General features: G+C 44.9%; 1 protein-coding gene across 2 annotated transcripts in view; it reads right to left on the bottom strand.

The window, feature by feature from the left end:
• Positions 1-23056, bottom strand: part of FCHO2 (FCH and mu domain containing endocytic adaptor 2) — a 4043518-nt gene that overhangs the window by 990282 nt on the left and 3030180 nt on the right. The gene's annotated exons all lie outside the window — the stretch shown is intronic.

Genomic DNA, 23056 nt, shown 5'->3' with positions numbered 1-23056 from the left:
AGATCCTAAGGCTTTTAGAACATGATGCTCTGCCGCCTTCTTGCTTCTGATTAACTTTGAAGTTTCTCTTCTGATTGTTAAGATGCTGGAAGGAGGAAGTCTGGCAATCAACTGCTTGGTGTCCAACAGTGCTCCTATGAATGTTTGACTGGGCTCCAGGTGAGATTTTTGGTGATTTATGGTTATGCCTAGTTCTGAACAAAGCTGAAGAACAGAGTCTCTTGCTGGAACAAGTAGACGCCTGGTTGGGCAGATATGAGCCACTCATCTAAATAAGGAAACACCCAGAATCCTTGTCATCTCAGGTGAGCTACAACCACTGCCATGCATTTGGTGAACACTCTGGAGGCGGTGGTGAGACCAAAGGGCAGTGTTCTGAATTAGTAAAGACTGGCTCCCAGCCAGAAGCGTAGGTGTCTTCTGGAGCATCTGTCCATTTTTATATGTGATAGTACGCATATTGAAGCTCTACAGAGCACATACAATCATCCTGTTCGAGAAACAGAATTATGGACTGCACTGTGACCATTCAGAACTTGGAACGTCAAACTGACTTGTTCAATCTGCTGAGATCCAGGACTGGTCTCCAGTCCCCTATTTTCTTTGGAACCAAGAAGAACTTTAAGTTCCAAATCCTCTCTGGTCTCAGGTGACCTCTTGGACGACTCTTTTTTTCTAGCAGTTTCTGAATCTGAGTGACTGTTTGATCCCTTTGACTGGGTGGAATGTCTGGGATTTTTTTTGATTGGAGGGGGTTGCTGGGAAAAGGAGACTGGGTAGCTCCTGGATTTTATCCTCTGCACCCACACATCTGAAGTTATCTTTTGCCAGACCCTCCAGTGCAGGAATAGTCTACCCCCGTTTGCCTCCAGAGGTGGACAATTGGGCCTCCATTCCGGAATGCTGAAAAGGCTTCCTGAAGAAAGATTTCTGGGAACCTTGGTTTTGCGGTCCTCCTCTGCCTCAAGGGCGACGTCTTCCATTACTGTTTCCCCCTTTGCCTCTGGGGGAAGAGACTCACCATGTGTGTCTTGATAGGACCCTTGAGACTTTTTGAACCACATTCGGCCACTGCCTCTCTGACCCTTGGGATAAGGTCTCTGAGGAGCTGAAAAACTTATGTCCACAGCAGATAGTGTCTTACCTTCTTGCTCACACCTGAAAAGCGCATCTTTGACTTTGGGACCGAAACGGGATGTGCTGTCAAACCGGGCATTGATGAACGAATACTTTAAAGGTTCCACAAAATCTCAAAGGCACATCCAGGCATGCCTCCTCATGGAGATGCCAGAAACCGCCGCTCTGCTTGTTCCTTCAGCTGCATGTGCTATGAGCCTCATGGACGAGTTGGCTACCGAATGTAGGGTGCCTAACTGGGAAGCTACTTTCTCTTTAGCTCTATCAGCTACTGCTCCTTCAAGGGTATCTGAAAGTTCCTTGATCAGATCCTTTTGCAATCTGGTAAAATGTGAAAGGTAATTCAGTGACCATAAGGCAAAGGTCGCTGATGAGAAGACGTGCTTCCCACATCTATCCATGTTCCTGGAATCCTTATTAGGAGGCTGGATAGTTGAACTCTCCTGAGTGAGTTTCTTCGTTGTCACTACCACGACAACCATGGCATCTTCTGCAACCACTTTTGTCCAAAAATCCTTATCTGAGGGAGCAGTGATAATTTTATTTGGTCTCTAAGGAATAGGCTCGATAAAATCTACGGTCTCCCACATGTGCCATGAGATCAAACCTATGGGCTCGTCAGTGGGCGGAGTCATCCAGGAGGTAGATGGGCAAGAACCAAAGACAGCCAGGTACACCAACTCCTCAGGCGTAGGACTGTTGGACTGGCAGCCAACCATCTGCTTCAGAATCTCCCCAAAGGAAATGTCCTCAGGGGGTGACCATGGGGATCATTCACCTTCATCAAGGTCAGTGTCTTCAGTGGCTAACTCCTCCGTGGCATCCAAATGCTTCCTTTTTCATAATCTCTGCCTACGGACCTCCTCAGTGGGGTAGTCTGGGGAGGTATCAGAAGAGTTGAGGGTAAACAGATGGGTGTTCTGGCACCTGTGGTCTTGCAGTCCCTGTAGAACCTGATGACGAGAAGAGGCATACAAGGTACCTTGTTGGGATAGCGGAATCGAGGAGGCAGGTGAATTCTTAGTTGCAGTGACAGCTACAGCCCTCTTCAAGGCCCCAAAATCTGATTGCTCCTGAATGGATGAGGACTCCGACAAACCATGTTTCCAGGATGGGGGTCCCCTCCAGTCCAGAAGACAGCTTGCCTGAGGTTGAGGCCAGAGCCAAGTTCACCTTTGCAGAAGCCCAGAGGCATACTGACTGCTCTGAACACCTGGGTGTCGAGTGCACACAAGGTCCACATGGTTTGCTAAAGCTCCAAAAACTCTCCAGCTCTGAAAAAGCCAATGAGCTCCGAGCAAAAGTCTGACCCAAAGAAAGGGAAGTCTTCAGATCACAGGTAAAATGCACCAGGCATATTGGATCTGATAACTCCAAACCTTGCCCTGAAGGCAGAGGAGGAAGATGAGGGGAGTGGATGGTTTGGACTGGCCTGGAACCTTAAGGATCGAGGTCAAGGGAGACTTAGTGATACCTTTTGCCCACAAAATTTTCTGCACCATCCGTTTCACATCTTCTTCAGTTAGGCTCCTGGTTGAACAGAAGGACAAAGTGGAAGTGGATCTAGGTCTCAATAGAAAGGGAGACAGTACCCTCGATGGAACCAGGTCATAAGATGGAGATTACTAAGTCCTTGGTAAAGTCAAAAATCAGCTTAAAAGCACATCAAAAATCAGAGGCTCAAAACCAGGAACAACGGTTCATAAACAGCTCTCTCCAGGTCTTCTAGAGCAATGGGAAGGGGGAAGGCAGGGAGGGAAGGTGAGGAGGAATGAAAAAAGACAACTCAGACACCAAGTTATATTAAGTACATAACTAATAAATCTGATGTTGTCTCTTTCATTTCTCCTCATGGGTGGGTAGAGTACCCAGCTATACAACTCCTGGGTGGTCTCAAGGAAGGATATGCCGGAGCACTGCCGGACCAAGGAAGCTCTGCTCCTGTAAATAATGTCTCACTTGTAATGTGAGACAAAGGTGCGAGTCTTTGACCAGGTGGCTGCAGCACAGACATCATCCAAAGATGCCCTGGAAGAGAAGGCGGATGAGGTGGACATAGACCTAGATGAGTGAGCCTTGGGAGGACGAGGTAGCTGTAATCCATTCTTGGTATAAATAAAGGTAACAGTTTGTTATCCATTTAGCAAGAGTAACCTAAGAAACCACCTGATGTAAATGGCCATGAGAGAAGGGCACAAATAACTGTACTGATTTCTGAAAAGGTTTTGTCCGGTGCAGACAAAAATGTAACTGCCTATGAACATCAAGCAGATGCAACAAACGTTCTCCCTCATTAGAGAAATTTGGGAAGAAAACTGATAGCTGAATAGTCTGGTTGAGACTGGATTCTGTAGCTACCTTGGGCATGAAGGAGGGGTTAGTATGAAGGGAAAACCTATCTTTATGGAGGGCCTGAATCTTCCGAAATTCTCTATGCTGAGGTAATAACAATGAGAAACACTGTCTTCCATGAAAGAAACTACATTACAATCGTAGCCTGGTTCAAAAGGTTTTTGAGTTAGGCCTTGCAAGACCAGAGTGAGATTCCATGGCGGGGAGGACTCTTACTGGAGGCCTGAGGAGGAAGATCCCTTTCAAGAAGGCCTTGCACAGTTTGGAAGTTGAGGGGAAAGTGAAAACACTGCCGGAATGAAAGTTAGAGATGGCTGCCAACTGAAGTCTGATGGTAAAGAAGCAGGCTCCTTCTTTGAAAACAGACACCAGGAAGAAAAGGGATAGCTGAAATCGGTGCTGAAAAAAGGTCAATTTTCTCTTTGGAAGCACAGAAAAAAAGAAGTTATGTACTTACCATAACGTTCCATGTTTGTTGTCCATCTCACCCTTCATTCTTACTGGATGGGTTAAGAGGGGATCCTCGGCTCTGACTAAGCCAAATAAACTAGCTCGAAATCTCTAACTTGGCTCGTGGCAGAGGAGGTATCCCATCATGCAGTGGTGCAATCTCCAGATCTAGTTTGCTGCTAACTATTACAATGACTAAAATAACCATATGACATCAGGTCAAGGAAAAACAAGGAGAGTCAAAGGAGCTCATTTATCAGAGGAATCAATTGTCCACCAGGTCCTCTAGGAGTCCTTGGCTGGGGGAAGGAGGGAGGGTCTAAGAATGAAGGGCAAGATGGACAACAAACATGGAACGTTATGGTGAGTACATAACTTATTTATGTTATGTTGTCCTATCTCGCCTTTATTCTTACTGGATGGGACAGTGTCCCTAGCACCATTTTCTTGGGTGGCTCACGGGAGAACACCTTTGAGCACAGTGGAACCAAATGAAGCCCTGTCCCTGGAGGCCAAATCAATTTTGTAATGAGTAATAAACGTATTAGGATTCGCCCATGCAGCAGCAGCACAAATACTGTCCACTGACATCCTGGCCTGGTAAGCAGAGGATGTTGCCAATGCTCTGGTTGAGTGACCTCTATTTTGAATTGCAAATTTCTAATATTGGAGGTGTATATAAAAGTGATACAATTTGCAAGTCAATTTGAAAGTGTGACTTTTGAAACTGGCATGCCCTTTTTTGCTTCAGAGAACGAGATAAACAATTGGTCTGATTTTCTGAAATCTTTAGTTCCATGGAGCTAGAATCTGAGTTGTCTATGCACATCCAAATGATGGAGTTTATACTCTGCCTTGTTGCTAGGATTGGGAAAAAAGACTGGAAGCTCAATAGATTGGTTTAGATTGGACTGAGAACAAACCTTGGGTAAAAAAGACGGCTTAGTTCTTAGCGATACTCTATCCTTATGAAAAATCAAATATGGTGGTTTGACTGATAGTGCTTGCAACTCTGAGACTCTCCTTGCAGATGTTACTGCTACTAGAAGTATAGTCTTCCAAGAAAGAAATCTAAGGTCACAAGATGAGGAGGGTTCGAATGGCGGCAATGTTAGATGAGACAGTACAAAATTTAAATCCCAAGGAGCCAGAGGTTCTTTAAAAGGAGGTCTCGATAAAGAAGTGCCTTTTAAGAATGCTTTACACAATCTGTGACACATTAGGTTTGGAGAAAATGCACCAATATGGAAATTTGAGATTGCCGCCAGCTGGACTCTAACTGTAGCTGCAGCAGCCGAGCCTCGTTGAAAAAGCTCAGTAAGAAATTCTAAAATCGAGTGAATTGGAGCAGAAAAGGGGTCAATATTTCTGGTTTGTGCCCAGTAGGAGAATCTCTTCCATTTACTAGTATATAATTTTCTGGTAGAATCTTTATGAGAGGATATCAAAATGTGTCTGACTGTTGGAGTGAAGTCTTGAAGCCTGACTATGTTTTGAAGTGGAGCAGCCATGCTGTGAAACTGAGGGTGTGGAGAGAAGGATGAAGTGTACCTGACATATGGGTCAGAAGGTCTAGAACTGGGTCCAGAACCCATGGCTTCTCCTGCAGATGAGACCAGAGGAAGGAGAACCAAATCTGATGAGGCCAATATGAGGAAATGAGTATCAGCCTGCTTCCCAAGGATTTTGCTTTCTGGATGACTTTGGGTATGACAGGAAAGGCATAAAGAAGTCCCGAGGGCCAATCGTGAACAACAGCATCTCTTGGTGCCTTCCCCTGGAAGGGGGATTAGGGCAAAGTAGCTGCTGCATTTGGTATTCATGGGAGTGACAAAGACTGCAGCAAGGCTGTGCCCATTTCCAGAAATTCCCTTCCGTTATACTCTGGTTTAGAGATCACTCGTGGTGCATTAATACTGCCCTGCTGAGCTTGTCCGCTATCACGTTGGATTTCCCCGGGATGTGCGTTGCTACTAGAAAGTGTTGGGAAGATATTGCCCATTGCCAAACTCTAAGAGCCTCTCCACAAAGTGGGTATGATCTGGTTCCTCCTTGTTTGTTCATGTACCATACCATCGACATATTGTCTGACTGGACTGCAATCATCCTTAGTGGAAGAGAGTCATGGTGTGCCTGCAACGCCAGAAGCACTGCGCTCATCTCTAGAACACTGATGTGCAAATGGGCGTTGTGGCCTTGCCATATGCCTTGGACTGTCATTCCCAGATAATGCCTCCCCACCCTATCTGGGAAGCGTCTGTGGTCACTGTAGCAACAGGTTGTTGTGGAATAAAGGGTCTCTCGATGGTGAGATGATTGGACCAAGTCCACCACCATAGATCCCTCTTGCATGACTCCATTATCCTGATCATATGGGACAAAGGACGTTCCTGTAGCGACCACTGGGAAAACAGGAGCCACTGAAGGATTCTCATGTGCATCCTGGAGAGAGGAACTAGAGTTATGGTCGAAGCCATGGTTCTTAGAAGTTTCAGAACTACCTTTGCCTTTACCTTGTCCTTGGGAAGAAGGTGGAGTATTTGCTGTCTCAGGGCATTAATTCTGTCGGGTGGAAGACGTGCCATCATAGAAATGGTGTCTAGGTCTGCGCCTATGAAGGTAATATGTTGACAGGGCAACAAGGTAGATTTTTGCAAATTGACTGTTATGCCTAGCTGAACACAAATTTCCAATGTCACATCTCTGGCTTATTGAAGTAGATGCTTGGTGGTGGCAGTTAGGAGCCAGTCGTCCAGACACGGAAACACTTGGAATCCAAGACGTCTCAAGTGAGCCGTTACTACTGCCATGCATTTGGTGAACACTTTGGGGGCTGTAGTGAGACCAAAGGGCAGAGCTCGGAAATGATAATGACTGGCTCCCAGCTGGAAGCGTAAATGACTCCTTGATGCTCTGTCCATTTTTATGTGGTAGTACGCATCTTGGAGGTCTACTGAGCACAGGAAAGTACTGACTGCAGAGTCACCATTCGGAACTTGGACTTTTTGACAGATTCATTCAGTATGCTGAGATCCAACATGGGTCTCCAGTCCCCTGTTCTTTTTGGCACTAAAAAGAATCTTGAGTAAGTTTTGAATCCTATTTGGTCTGCGGGGACTTTTTAGATGACTCTTTTTGTCCAGCAACTTTTGAATTTCTATAGTTGGTTGCTCCCTTAGACTAGGTGGAACATCTGGGATTGTTCTGATGTGTGGGAAAGGATGGCAAAAGGGAATGGAATAGCCTCTGAATATTATGCTTTGTACCCACTTGTCTTTTGTAATATTTTGCCAGGCTTCTGGGTACAAAGATAAACGTCCCCCGACTGCCTCCAGAGTAGAGCAGATGGGCCTCCTTTCAGGAGTGTTGGTAGGGACGTCCGCGAAAGGAATTACGGTCACCCTGGTTTTGTGGACGCCCTCTGCCTCTAGGACGGCGTCTACCACTGTTGACTCCCCCTCTGCCCCTAGGGAAGGATTCACCTCATGCATCTTGGAAAGCTCCCTGGCATCTTTTGAACCACATTTTCCCACTCTTCTGACCTTTAGGGTAAGGTCTTGAATCTACTGAAAAACGTACTCCAACAGCAGAGAGAGTTTTCCCTTCCTGCTCGCATCTTGTGAGTGCGTCTTTAACTTTAGGTCCAAAAAGTGAGGAACCATCAAAAGGGGCACTGGTAAAGGTAGACTTAAAAGGTTCCGCAAAATTACACAAGTGCATCCAGGAATGTATCCTCAGGGAAACTCCTGAACCCGCTGCCCTACTCGCTCCATCCACTGCATATATCAGTCTCATGGAGGAGTTGATGATAGAATTTAAGGTCGACAGCTGGGAGGTGGACTTTCTCTGTCACTCCTGCAGCCAACGAACCTAGTAGAGTATCTCCCAGCTCCTTCAGGAGACTTCTTTGTAGCCTTGTAAAGTGTGTGAGGTAGTTCAGCAACCAGAGTGTAAAAGTCGCTGACAAAAAGACATGCTTTCTGTATCAGTCCATCGTTCGAGAATCTTTGTCCGGAGGATGAACAGATGAGCTGCCTCAGAATGTTCCTTCTTGGTGGCTGCTGCCACCACCATAGCATCTACAGGCACACCTTTCATAAGAAATTCCTTTCCAGTGGGTGCAGACAGAAACTTGTTTGGCCTCTGAGGGACTGGTTCCATAGTGTCAGGTGACTCCCACGCCTTTCGACTGGCCAACTCCATTAGCTCATCAAAAGGCAGAGACACCCAGAAGACTAAAGGTTGATATCCAAAGGCCTTCAGGTACACAGACTCCTCATCAGAAGGGGTGATGGAGTTCCAGCCGCCTCTCTATTTTAGGATCTCAAGGATCTCTGCAAATGAGATATCTTCAGAGGACGACCGTGGGGACACTCTTCTGACTCCTCGAGGTCAGTGTTTGAGGTGACAGACTCATCAGGGAAGTCTATATGCTTCCTCTTGCATGTCCTCTTCGGGGGGGGGGCTCCTCAGAAGGGGATTCTGGGGGAACTCGGAAGAGTGGGGTTCACCCAGTGGGGGTTCCTGAGGCTCTGAATCTCTGCTATCCGGTGGAGGGGGTGGTGCCGAGACAGTAGCCGGAGCTTTGGGGGGACGAATGCCAGTATCCCTGTGAAGAGCTGTAGGTGGGAACAGCACACTCCTCATCAATTTGAAAGTCGAACCCACCGGCTCTGAGGATACCACTGGTTCCGAGGAAAAAGAGGAAACTACCGGCTCCAGGGAGACTGGCTCTGAAGCCGATGTAGGAGCTGAGCTCAACTAAGTTGAGGCACCGAGGGGTAGACTCAGAACCTAAGAAGCTCGGGTCCGAGCGTCCCCCTCAGGGTTGACTGGAGAGCTACGGCTCCTAGACACCACAGATGGCACCAAAAGTGTTGGAGCAGAGATCGGTTCCGGAATATCCAAAAGGGTTCCCGGAACCGACAGGTCTATGGGAAGTGGTACTTGGCAGGCACTCCAGCTCCGAAGATACAGCTTAGCTCAGAGGAACAACAGTGGATATTAACAGTCTTGGAGGGCTCCAAAACCTGATGGGTTGGAGCCGAGAACAATTTTGCCAGCACCGGCGACTTCAATAGTCTGCGCACCACCCTCTCCATGTCATCATCAGACAGGCTCCTAGAAGACCTGGAGGACAAGGTTGGTGAACGAGATCTCTCTAAGACAGGAGATCTCAAAGTAGGTGAGACCGGTAGAAATTCAATGGACCGGCTCCCAATCACAGTTTCTTTCGGCTCCGAAGATCCTGAAGTGGAAGAACTTGGTTTATCAATGACAATTATCTCTGTCGGTTCTGAAGACAATGGAGCCAAGGAGGTTGATCCTTGAGAAATATTTGACAATTTAGACAATTTTTCAGGAGGCTCAGACTGAGACGAATAAACTGGAGATGGCCTTTTAGTTGTTTTGTCCTTTGCAAAGGAAGAAGACTTACTGGAAGAGGAAGAACTCTGTAAAGCTTTCTCAAATGTTGGTTTCAAGAGTCCTTTGATCACAAGTTTATTTTTCCTCTCCTGTAGAACACAGCCGCTAAAAGAGTGACAGAACGTGCAGGTTTCCTGTAGCTGGATTGCTCCTAAACAGTAAATGCAAACAATATGTCCATCCATAATGGACATTTTTGGGAGCACTTTTGGCATTTCTTAAAGCCCAAAGGCTTATGTTCCTTCTCCCTAGTTTCCTTGGACACGGTGGGGAAGAAGAAATCCTAAAACAAGTATAAAACTATAAAAACTATATAGAAATCACACAGAACAAAAACATCTAAATATGAAAAATTATTAACACACATAGCACCTCTAGTAAAGCTAAAGGAAATAACTTGGTATTTAAAAAAACAAGCACTAGGTCCTCTAATTCAAACGGACCTAGTAGCTGTCAGAAAGGGACACACACACACAGAACTCTACTACTAGCCCTCTAACTGAAATGGGCAGTTAGCTCTCTAACTTAAATGAGCTAAGGTAACTAATAACTAATTACCTAATTAGCCAACTACAACAATTAAAGCACACCACTACAGTTAAAGATGACGGGTTACAAAATACAGGCCTAGTGAAAAAAATGGCCATCAAGAAACACAGCAACAGCGATAATTTAGCTACTAAGGCTATGAAAGGTACAGCACTCACAACTAAACTAACTAAGCAATTCTAAAGACTAAATGTGTAAAGATTAGCAAAAAGACAAAAAACTTAGCCACAGCCAAGAAGAGAACATCCAAATTCGTAAAGCGGGAAACGAGATCTGGAGATTGCACCACTGCATGTTGGGATAACTACTCTGCCACAAGCCAAATTAGAGACTTTGAGCTAGTGTAGTCGGCTGAGTCGGAGCCGAGGATCAGCTCCGAACCCATCCAGTAAGAATGAAGGCGACATAGGACAACATAACATCAAATCTCTTCCATTTACTCCCACAGACTTTCTTGGTAGCTGTTTTTCGGAGGCTAAAATAATGTCTTGGACGGGTGAAGCATGTCTGGACTTTGAACAATCACTGGAAGTGGAGAAACCAAGCTTTTAATTTGAGGGACATCATATTGGGGTGAAAACCCTCTATTCGGTGACAAAGGAGATCCTGTTTGGGTTCCAGAATCCATGGAGGATATTTCAGGTGAGAGCAGAGGAAGAGGAACCAAATGTGACGAAGCCAATAATGGGCAATGAGGATTACTGAGGACTTAAGATGTTTTGCTTTCTGGAGAAACTTTGGGATCAAGGGTAGTGAGGAATAAGGGCAGAGGAGACCAAAGGACAAATAGTGAACTACAGCATCCCTCGGGGACTCTCCCCTGGGGATCAGAGCAAAATAGTTCCTGCACTTGTTGTTCTGAGGGGATGCAAACAAGTCACAGCAAGGTTGGCCCCAATGGCTGAAGATTAAGTCCACTACCGACTGATTGTGGGACACTCATAAGGGGTCAGAATGGATCTGTTGAGCTTCTCTGCCAGGTCACTGGATTTTACCAGTATGTGAGTTGCAAGCAGAAAATGGTCCGAAGAAATCACCCATTCCCAAACCCTCATGGCCTCCTTGTTTGATAATACACCACACCAGCGACATGTTGTCTGTGTGAACTGAAATCATTCTTACAGGGAGAATGTCCTGAAAGGCTTGCAACGTGAGGAGGACTGCTCTCATCTCCAGAACACTAATATGGTCTGTGTGTGCAACCATGTGCCTTGGACCATCTTTTCCTTGAAATGCCCCACCCCCATCGCAACTGGGAAGTGTCCATGGTCATCATGGCTGAGGGGAAGGAAGGATGAAGGGTCTGCCTATTGTCAGGTTGTCCGACAGCAACCATCACTGAAGATGCTTTCTACAAACTGCAGTCAACTTGATAGGAACAGAGGCTGGTAGTGTATACATCACTGAGCAGCCAGGGTCCATTAAAGAGCTTGCATAAAATACCTTGCAAGAGGGACTAATGGAATGGCAGCCACCATAGATCCTAGAGTCTGAAGTATTAGCCTCGCTGGTGTGGAAGATCGGTTTCAGACAGCTCTGACATGATCCTTCAAGGTCTGAACCCGATGAGGGGGTAGACCCGCAATCTGATTCACTGTGTCCAAGGCAGCTCCAATGAATTCTAAGCTTTACACTGGAGATGGGTTTGACTTTTGTCTGGTTTATAGTGATCCCCAGATGACTGACAAGGTTTACGAAATAATCACTGTCCTGGAGTACTTGATGCCTGGTTGTGGCAATGAAGAATCAGTCGTCTAGACATGGAAACACCTGGAATCCTTGCAGTCTTAGGTGAGCAGTGACTGCTGCTAAGTATTTGGTGAACACCATGGCGGCTGTAGCAAGCCCAAAGGGAAGAGCTCTGAATTGAAAATGAATGGCTCCCAGCCAAAAGTTCAGATGACTTCTGGAGTGTCTGTCTATTTTGATGTGATAGTATGTATCCTTTAAGTCCACTGAGCACATCCAATCGTCCTTCTGCAGCAGCAGTAAAATGGACTGAATTGTCACCATCCGCAACTTTGTCTTCTTTACGAGCAAATTTAATTTGCTTAGACCCAAAATAAATTGCAGGTCCCCATTTTTCTTTGGCACTAAAAAGAAGCAAGAGTAAGTTCCGAATCATCTCTGTTCAGTCGGGACCCTCTTGGATGACTCTTTTTTGCAGTAGGTTTCAAATTTCTGCTACTGTGAACTCCCTCTGACTGGGTGGAATGTCAGGGAGTTTCTTTCACCTCTCTAAAAGAGGAAGTAAGAAGGGAATAAAATAATCTCTGGATATAATCTTTAGCATCCACTTGTTTTGCATTATATCGGTCCAGGCAGTAGTGTGCAGAAGAAAAGGACTCCTGACTGCCTTCAGATATAAGCAGTTGGGCAGCACTTCAGGAGCACTGATAAGGTCTATCGGAGAAATGTTCTCTGAAGCCCTGACTCTGTGGACTCTCTCTGCCTCTGGGGCGGCATCTCTCATTGAAACTTCCTCCTCTGCCTCTAAAGGAAGGATCCCCATGGTGATCTTGGGAAGACCTCTGAGATTTTCGGAACCAGGTTTTCTTTCTACTGAGCTGGTTTCTAGAAAATATGCACTGTGAAGTACAGAACCTGACCCCAAAGGCAGATAAGGTCTTCCCTTCTTGCTCGCTGCGGGTTAAAGTCTCTTTGACCAATGGACAGAAAAGCAAGGACCATCAAACAAGTTGTTGACAAGGATGCCTTAAAAGGTTCTGCAAAATCACAAAGCCACATCCAGGCATGTCTCCAAATAGTAATACCTCAGCCAGCTGCCCGTGAGGCACCCTCTGTGGAATGAGAGATAAGCCTCATGGAAGAACTGGACAAAGACAAAAGAGTTGTCAGTCGAGGGAGGGGGTCCTTCTTGAAGTCCTCCACCAACATGATGTCTGCCAGAGAGTCTGAAAGTTCCTTCACCAGTTCCCTCTGCAATCGAGTAAAGTGTGCCAGATAGTTCAATGCTTTCAGAGAGAAAGTGGCAGAGGTGTAAACCCGCTTACCAAACTCCCTTTTCAGTAGACGAATAATGAAGCTCTGTTCAGCTAGCTCCTTTTTGGTAGCTGCTGCCACACCATGGCATCAACTGGAATACCCTTGCTCCAATATAGTCTGTCCTTAAGAGGAGATAAAAATTTGTCGGAGGGCTGGGGAATTAGTTCGATACAGCTGGACACCAAATCTATGAGCTCGTCTGCTGGGGGAACCACCCAGGATGTAGAATGGCCCATCCTGAAAGCCTCCAAAAATATGGACTCTTCCAAGGATGGAGGTTGGGCTGATCAACCACCTATTTGCCTTAGGATCTCTAAAATGTCTCCAAAGGGGTAAGGCAATCCTGGTTCTGGCTTAACTGCCAGTTTCAGTATGACTGTTTATTGTTTTTAGCTTTCCCTATGCATTTCAAGCATGTTTCTGCATAGAGAAAAAATAGACCTGAAAAGTAGTTTTTCTCCATGAGGAAAAAAGCTAGGAGGCTGAAACTCTGCAGGTGTGTAGGGTACTATCCACCCTACAAAGGGGTAATGCTGTCAGAAAGGGGATCCTTCCGCTTCTACAAAGTCCATGCCATTGGTGATGGACTCTAAGGGGGAGTCAATGTGCCTCCTTTTGCACATCCTCTTATGAGGAATCTCCTCTATGGGATGTTCATGTGAGATCTCAGAAGAGGAGCGGGATTCCTCGGGGGAAGAGTATGGAGGCTAGTCTGGACGGGCTGACTCTGGACAGGTATGAAAGGCTCAAGTCTCTGATCCACAGGAAGTCAACAGCAGGGGTCATAGCTCAAACAGACCGGATCCTTATTGCTAGAGAAGGCCTTTTCTACAACTTGGAACACCGAGGGGCCCCATGAATCCCTCCCCAGTTCCACTAAAGCCGAAGTTATGGAAGGAGAGAAGGCTGGGATCCCTCAGCCGTGGGTTCCACGTAGAATTGGACCCGAGTTGTCTAGTGCCAATGCGCAGAGGGGAAGAGACGGCTCCAACATTGCTGGAGCCAAACCTCTCACTCAGATCCAACAGAGACATACCGGATTTGAGACGCGCTGCAATCCAAAGACAACGGAGCTGAGGAGGTCAGGGCAAAGGTCAGACCATGAATCTCTTGGGTGGCTATGATCCTGAGACTCCGATACCAAGGGGTGGCTCGGAGAAGGAGGCTGAGCTTGGAGGGAAACACTCACAGAACCCAGCGGGGAGAAAAAAAAAACAACTAGATCCGAGTCTTGAGAATCTTTCTAATCATCCTGTCCACGTTTGCCTCCAAAAGGCTACTAGAAGACCTGGAAGAAGCCACTGATGGGGGCCTGGAGTGCCTTGAGGAAGTCTGCTGAAGCCCGAGGAAGATGGCAGGAGCAGCTTTGGGAGAACCTAAGATAAGATAAGAACTGGACGGAGCCGAAGAGTGCTTCAAGATCTGCTGGAGCAGATGTAGGCCTAGGATCCAAACTCATCGGATCCAAAGGCCTTGGAACTTTGGATGGTGGCTTCGAAGATGCCCTTGAGGAGTTATGGGGGTGCTTCTTGGAGTCAGAGGACCCTGCCACACTCTGAGGGGGTTTGAGCCCATGGAGAGGAACTGGAAGCAGGCAGAAGGCCCTTTAAAATCAACTTATTTCTGCAGTTGGCTACAGCCCTAGAATTAAAGCATTCGCAGATACAGCAGGCCGACTGCATATGCTCTAGACCCAGACAAGAAACACACAGAGAATGGACATTGGAATACAGGAACTTGCAACTGCATTCCAAGCACCTTTTAAAGCCGAAGGTTTTCTTTGACATGGTTTGACTAACACACAACACCACGAACAAGATACATAGGCACAAGAGAAAAGAAAATACGTGGCAAAACACAACTGTCGACCAGAAGGAAGTCCAAAACCAACTAGCTGTGACTCTAAAATATATAACTAAATTACTTTTTTTTTTTTTTTTTTTTTTTAAATTAACAGCAGCAAGAACAGAAAGGGGAAAACCCACAGACCAACGGGTAACATGAGAAAAGTGCAGCAAAGGGGTAGGGACAAGCTGCCGGTCTAACAGAAGAGAAGGAAATACACCCAAACAACAATGGAAGGGGAGGAAATATCAAAATGAATAATACAGTATAAGAAGAAAACACTTACCTGATAAAAACACCACACTCTAAGAAATCTTGCTCGAGACTCATGTCTGACACAGCTGGCAGCAAATGAGATCTGAGGGAGCTAGTTAAGGGATGGTGCATTATGGGAAGTGGGAGGAGCTCGAGACTTGGACCCTAGTCTGAAGAAATGTGGCCGAGTTGGACCTGAGGGTTGGATCCATAACTCATCCGCGAGGAGGAATGAAAGAGAGCATCAGATATGAAAATTATGTCTGTCTGATCCAAAAAAAACTTAGGATCCAATGATAGGAGTCAAACCTGTTGGATGCGAGGAGGATTAAAGATCCAGAGAAGATCTTAGAGATGTCGCACTCAAGGTAGCTGGATCCAAAGTATTTCAGACTCTCTCTCTTTCCTTTTTTTTGTTTTGTTATAATGAAGATGAAGCCAAATAATTTGAATTCCCGGACCTTTTGAAGGGTCTTGGAATGTTGAACTCCAGCAATGTTCAGAGAAAAAGGTAGGTAGCAGCAAACCTTTCAATATTAATCTATTTATTTTTTTGTTCAAGTTCAGAAGAACTGTGTAGTTGGATCAGATGATGGTCGGATCGGACATAGCTTCGTATGCAGTTTTTGTTCTTTTTTTTTTGGTTCTGAAGAAGCAGGGACTAGAGAAGCCAAGAAACTAGACCTTTTCACAGGTCTTTACATTTTGTATGGGCAGTTGACTCCCCCAGAAATGGCTTCAGAAAAAAGAAGATAGTAGTAAAGCCTTTAACATCAGCTTATTTTTTCTATCCTAACTTGTGATAAAAACTGCAATTCTAAACAATATAAAACAAGGTTGTAGCAATGGAATTTAAAAAAACAATGAGGAAATTTCTCTGTGTGGAAGATCTAAGATTCTCTAGAGTTCCTTAGAGTTCAGGCACCTAATAAAAGCCATACTGTGAATATCCCACCTAATAACAAATGGTAGAAAATACTTTCTTTAAAAACTTAGCATAAATTCATTAATGAAAATAATGAAGCACAAGCTAGTTCAAGTTGAATCCTCTATTAGAAACACACAAACCAAAATTCTATAAAATATGTGTGTGTGTGTATGTGTGTATACACATACACACACACACACACACACACACATATATATATATATATATATATAAAATCTAGTGGAAAAAAGTCACTCATGCTCATGGCAGTGATATTCACTCAAGTCTGCAAATCTTAGAACAGGACCGTGTTTAAAATTTATGAATGTTATAGTATTGGAGGCAATGTAAATGTAGTATATATGCCAATTAATACTCCATATGTGTCTAGTTAAGCTCAAACATTGTGCCTTAAAAAGTTACAACCTAAAAAGGCTAAACTGTCCCGAAAATCATGCATGTGCTATATGGTATACGGAATTTAGCTCTGCTGATTGTTAAAAAAAAAATTAACATTAGTCAACAGTTTAAAATATTCAGAAGTTAATACCAGGACACTCTACAAAGATGTATGTCCGGCAAAATGTCTATTCTGATACATCTGGGGCTCAGCTGATGACAGACATGAACTCAGTCCATCAATGACCGAGAGAAGGCAAGCCATTGCAAACATTCTCCTGCCAATTCCCAAGTTAGGCAACTGTTAATGATGCCACCTTGCATGAGGGAATGGAGTCCCCAGCTTCTTGCACTTTCTTCTACAGGTGACCTGGCTGGAGGTAATTATTAATATCATACTCTTTTCATAGTTAACAAAGGCTGTGGTGGTGCACTTCCCATCGAGTCATCTGGTAAATACCAGGGAAACTTCACACGTCTTTGTTATTTTAGGCAGTGACAACAGGAAATTTTCTTTGATGTATGATCCAAACTGTGTGAGGTATGAAAAAGAATTAGGGAATACTGAAGCTAGGAACACACTAGCATTTTGGCACATGCTGTTATAACATGCACTGGTGCAAGGTACACAAAATCCTAAGTGCAGCAGCTACTGATTTCAAGAACTGTGCTGAAAGAATACTTGTGTAAAATCTTACCATAACCATATATGTCCTTCCCTTCCATATTGCAGTATTCATAATATGAGGGAGATTTAGCCTAGGCAACCCAAACTTCTGGACAGTATACAAAAGACTTAAGCTATTGCAAGGTATGTCCGATACAGTATATAGTACAGCCGAGCATCAGCCATAAAAGTGACGTCTACACGTACCATTGTCAGAACTGAATGTGCCAGTCAGAACATTAGCCCTAGGATAAGAGGTAATGAAAAAAATTCCCTGGTAAAATCCAAGGAAGACCCTGAACCAAAGGGGAAGGAGGGAGGGATAGAATACTGCAACATGGAAGAGAAGGACATATATGGTTATGGAAAGATTTTACACAACTATTTTATGTCCTTTTACTCCCACATTGCAATATTCATAACATAAGGGAGAATACCAAAGCTCATGAGTGAAAGGGGGGGGGGGTAGGAGCACAAGATGCCTCCACAAAGCCATGCAGAATTGCTCTAGCAAATCCTGCTCTGGATCTAAAAATGGAATCTAGTTTGTAGTGTTTTGTAAAGGTATGACGGAGGACCAAGTAGCTGCCTCTAGGATGGAAGCAGTGTCCGGTCCTTTAAAGAAGGCTCCAGATGAAGCCATAGCTCTAGATGAATGTGCTTTAACAGAGGAAGGCAGGTTTTTCCCCTGAGAGAGAACAAAAGTTAATGGCCTTAGAGATCAAGTAAAAATAGCCTGTTCAGAAACAGGTTTTTCCAGTGCCCTGGGGTGAAAAGAAATTAATTGCTCAGACTTCCTAACGGATTTGGTTTTGTCCAGGTAAAATCTGAGTTGTCTATGTACATCTAAAGTGTGCAGCACCCTCTCATTGGAGTTTTGAAGTTATGGCAAAATGCTGGTAAATTAATATATTGATTAAGGGACAAGCCATTAACCACTTTAGGCATGAAGGAAGGATTGGTATGAAGGGATACCTTAGCCTTGTGAAAAATCAGAAAAAGCTGAGAGGCCATTAAAGCTTGGAGTTCTGAAACTCGCCTAGCAGAAGTAATGTCTACTAGTAAAATAGTCTACCAAATACAAAATTTTAGGGAAGAAGCAGCAGCAGGATTAAAGGGTGCTTGGGTCAGTTTTTCCAAACCACAATTTATGCCCCAAGGAGGCAGAACAGGTTTCCTTGGAGGCCTAATGTGAAGAGCACATTTTAAGAAAAGTTTGACCTCTAATCTAGAAGCTAAGGGAGGAAAAAAAGGCAGACATGCAGAACTGGCTGACAGATGGGCTTTAACTGAGGAATAGGCCAATCCATCCTTGAGCAATTCACACAAGAAAAAAAGGACTAGAGGAATATCAATGCAAAATGGATGTAGCCTTTTATTAAGATATCAGATGGAGAACCTCTTTCATTTGGATAAGCAGGATCTCCTTGTAGGTTTCATGGCCTCCTGCTGGACAAGAACCACATCCTCAGGAAAAAAGGTGTCAGAAAGGGATCATATGCCTATCACACACAAGGTCAGGTTCAGTGTTGATAAATGTGGATGAATGAGAGATCCCTTGCTTGTGTGAGTAGATCCACCCTGTGAGGTAACTTGTGAAGACTGCCCTTGGATAACTGCAGAAGAAGAGGGAACCAATGCTGTCTTGGACAAAAGGGGGTCACCAACAAGATTTTTGGTTTGTCCTTCTGAATTAGAGGGAAGGAGGGAATGCGTAAAGAAACATCCCCTTCAATGAGAAAGACAGGGCATCCACCTTCCAGAACAAAGAGAGTGGGACCCTGGCACAGAACTTTGGAAGTTGTCTGTTCATAGGGGAGGAAAAGAGGTCTATTTGAGGTGTACCTCACTGGTGGAGAATGCCCAGAAACACATCCCTGTGGATCATCCATTCATTTACCTGTCATGGATTTGCTCAGACTGCCTGAACATTTTGAGCTGATGGAATATAAACAGCTGCAAAAGTTACTTTCCTTGCAGAGCAGTCTCCCAGATTTTGATCGCTAACCTGCAAAGTAGAAGAGATGATCTGAAGCCTTGAAGGGCCAGGTTCAGAACATTCATCTCTTTGATGCTGATGCGTTGCTTCCTTATGGAGAGAGACCGAAGACCTTGTAATTTTAAGTTTCTCAGAGTTGCCCCCCACCCCAGATCTGAAGCATTTGTGAACAGTTCTTAAACTGGAGGTAGTGGCTTCAAGGGGAGTCCTGGATTTTGGGAGATTTGTTGACTTGACCAAAGCAATTCTTTCTTCAGGCATGGAAGAAGTGGAAGAACAACTTCCTGAAGATGAGCAGGCTGTGACCAGAGAGTTTTCAAAAATGACTGAATTTCTGCATGTGATGTCTTGCTAGGGGCATCATTGTTATAAAAGAAGTCATGAACCCAAGCATCCTGAGGAATTCCCTGGCAGTCACAGAGGGCAGCGGAAGCAACTGTAGGAAGCAAGTTTACAGAGATTGCATCTTTTGTGGGGGTAGAAAGGCCATCATAAGGTCTGTACTTATTCTGTAACCTTGGTCCTGAGAGGGAGTCAGGGAAGACCTGCTGTAGTTGAGCGTGAACCCTAGATTAAGGAGTATGGAGATGGTGGTTTGAAGGCCCTGTTGCAAAATATGTGGGTATTCTGCTTGAATTAGCAGGTTGCCCAGGTAAGGGTAAATGAGAATACCCTGGAGCCTGCAAAAGGCAATGACAGAAGCCAAGCACTTTGTGAATACCCTTGGAGCCGTACAGAGTCCAAAAGGCAAAGCACAGAAATAAAAATGAGAGGAAGCAATAGAAAAAAAGTAAGAATTTCCTGTAGAGAGAGTGGATGAGAATGTGGGGTAAGCATCCTTTATGTCTAAGGATACCAGGTAAGCTTGATGTAGCAGTAGTGGGAGCAGAGTTTGCAAGGTGAGCATCCTGAAGGAGGGTACATGAAGGAATAGACTGAGGCGGGACAAGTCTAAAATTGGTCTCCAAGGGCCATGTTTCCTGGGAACTAGAAACATTCTGGAATAGAAACCTTTTCCTCTTTCTGAAGTAAGAATCACCTGAATGGTTCCTTGTGCTTCCAAGTCTTGAATCACTTGAGAGAAAAGGTGGAACTGATCCTTTGGTGGTTGGGGTATTCCCATGAAAAGTGGAATGGTTATCCAAGTCATGTAATAACCCTTATGAGCAATAGACAGGAGACAGTTGTCTGTGGTAATGCTTGTCGAATTTGAGAGGAAATGAAAAAGGCACTAGGAAAGGGGAATTTCTGAGAGTATTGCCAGGTAGTCACAGACCACCTGGCTTGTCTGGAAAGGGGGTCTTTTGAGCAAAAGATGATTGTGACCTAGGAGGCATCTACCTGCGTGTACCCTTCTTGTGCTGTTGGGAAGGAGTACACGTTTTTCTGCTTGCAAAGTTTGTTCTAGAGGGGTAGTACCCTTGAAATTCAGGAACAAGACAAAGGTATATTTAAGATCCTGAAGTTGTTTCCCTTTCTCTTGAAGGGTTTTGAAAAGGGATGCAGCATAAGAACCAAACAAGGCAGCATTGTCCAAAGGTGCATCTCTGATCTTTGCTTTGACGTCCTCGGGTAAAGACTGCAATCCCAGCCAGGAAAGTCTCCTGACGACAGAACCAGATGTAGCTGATCTTGCAGACATCTCTGCTGCAACACAGCTGAATTTAATGGAATGTCTAGTTACCTAGGAAGAATCCCCCCCAAAAGGGAAGAGAGTTGTTTTTTTGCTGCAGTCTGGGAAATCTGTCAGCAATTTGGATGCTTCCAAAAGGAGAGCCAAAACATACTTGGACATGTGTGTCTGATAGTTAATGGCCCTAAAGGCCAGAGTCGAAGAAGTGTATACCCTTTTCCCACTTCTCTCAATCATCTTGCTGTCTTTATCAGAGGGAAGAAGATTGGTGGAGGGCAGTAATTTAGAAGTTGTATCAGCAGACAAGGAGATCATACCTGGGTCTGCAAGAGGGCATTTATACAGGCAGCTGCTGTCCTCCGGAACCTTACAGAACCTGTCTGGCCTCTTGGGTGCAAAGGGTTGAGAATCAGGTAGTTTAGATGCAACAAGGAAAGCATCTTTAAAGGCTAGCAAGACAGGCAGGATGGCTGAAAGAGCATGACAGTCAATTTGCAAGAGATCATAATACCTCTTCTGTACCTCAGAGACTTGACAGCTTTCCCATTTGAAAAACTTTCTCATTTTGGAGACAGTTTTCCCAAAGGAAATATCCTCTGCTGCTGAATCCCCACCATTGGAATCCACATCAAGGGAAGCAAATTCCAAGGGAGAGTCTATTTGAGTGCAATACACCAGGGATTCATCTGAAGAGAATTCATCTTCCTCAGATACCTGTATCCCAGCACATGGAGGAGGGGAGGTAGGGTTTGCAGGTGTAGGAAATGGCAAGGAAGAAGGCCTAAGTGCCAGGAAGGCATTCAAAATCCCTTGAGAGAAAGACTGCCAGTCAGGGCAAGGCGCCTGACTGGAGGAAACGCTTTTGTTTTCTCTTAAAATAAAGTTCTACCCTAGACTGGGAAAGAAGAGCTGACACAGGCCTGGGCTGTGTATCAGATGTCAGCACAACCTCGATGGAAGGGGCAGGAAAGGTACTTTGTGGAACGCTGGAAGGAGCAAGCCGTGGTTCCCCCATACCATCCAAACCGGACGTCTGCCAAACCTCTGCAGACATGCTGTGGGAACCCTCCACAGTGGCTTCTAGAGTAGTACCCGCAGAAGGAGGAGGACCAGAAACTGTACAAGCCTTCAGGCTTTCACTGGCCTATTCAGGGACGGCTGGGACCAGAGGTGCAGCCGAAGATTTGGGCCTTACCTTCTTAACCTTTTTCTTTGGAGGTTCACTCGACGGACTAGGAGTACCTTCCATACCTAATGCTAACCTCTCAAGTCCCTGGTTTTCTAGGCAGATTTTAAGGGCAGACAGATGACTGTGGAGAGTTTTAGGGACGAATGCCTGACAGATGGCACAGGCCCTGTAGTTGTGATCAGACCAGAGACAAAACAGACACTGGTTGTGGCTGTCTTTGTGTGGAATACTTGCCCTTCTTGGACGACATTAACCTGTAACAAGCATGCAGTAGTGAAAGAGTAAAATATTTTCCAAAACCGGGCACTCCTCTAAATACAAGAATAACATTCGGCGATCAGATGGACGGCTGGAAGTTGTCGCTCGGACTGGTGGCAGAGAAGCTCTGAGGATGGTACATGCAGACATCACCTTTATGGCCGACGCTTAGCTGTACTATGTACAATGTCACACGCACCTTGCAGTAGCTTAAGTCTTTGGTATACTGGCCAGATGTTCGGGTCATCTAGGCAGAATCTCCCTCATGTTATCAACACTGCAACATGGGAACAGAAGGACATCTGCAGATACTGAAGAAGAAAACAATTATTCAGCTGCAGAAGGCCTTAAACCTCACAAACTAAACATTTCAGGAATGGATGGTAAAGACATTAATAATGATCCTGGTGATGAGAAGTGGTAAGAAGACTGTTAAGACAGTCACTGCCCAGGCATCAGACCCCACAACAACAATTGTGAAGGCTACAAAAATAAATCTTGATAAAACTGTTGGGACAGGATGTTGGTGGTGCATTTCCCTGTATTTTTAGGATAAAGGGAAGATGCACTTAAAACTATCAGCTGCATCTCCTGCAAGGTAAAATGCATGTTTGCTGTCTAGGACAACAGAAGATTTACTACTGATGTGGTCCTGAGTCTGATGAACTTCTTACTCTTTGTTTGAATGGTCTTCACTTTCTAAGCCTGATTTTTTTCTGAGACAGTATATTTTTTCTGTTTCATGCTTTGTGTCATTTTTTAACATTACTATTGTACATTGGTGATGTCTACATTTTGCTGGTTTGTTCTCTTCTTTACAAATGTGACAATGTTCACAGTCTGATGCCAATCTGTGGTGCTTATATTCTGCTGTCTGTTATATTTGTATACTTGTAACACTGCCTATATTCTAATGCCTTTTTAATTACTTCAGTTCTCTAAATGGCCCAGGTCATGATGGA

Source organism: Protopterus annectens, chromosome 2.part2 (assembly GCF_019279795.1).
Source record: "Protopterus annectens isolate FY-2018-M chromosome 2.part2, PAN1.0, whole genome shotgun sequence".
NCBI classification, from domain to species: Eukaryota; Metazoa; Chordata; order Ceratodontiformes; family Protopteridae; genus Protopterus; species Protopterus annectens.
This window is presented reverse-complemented; position numbering and strand designations above follow the sequence as displayed.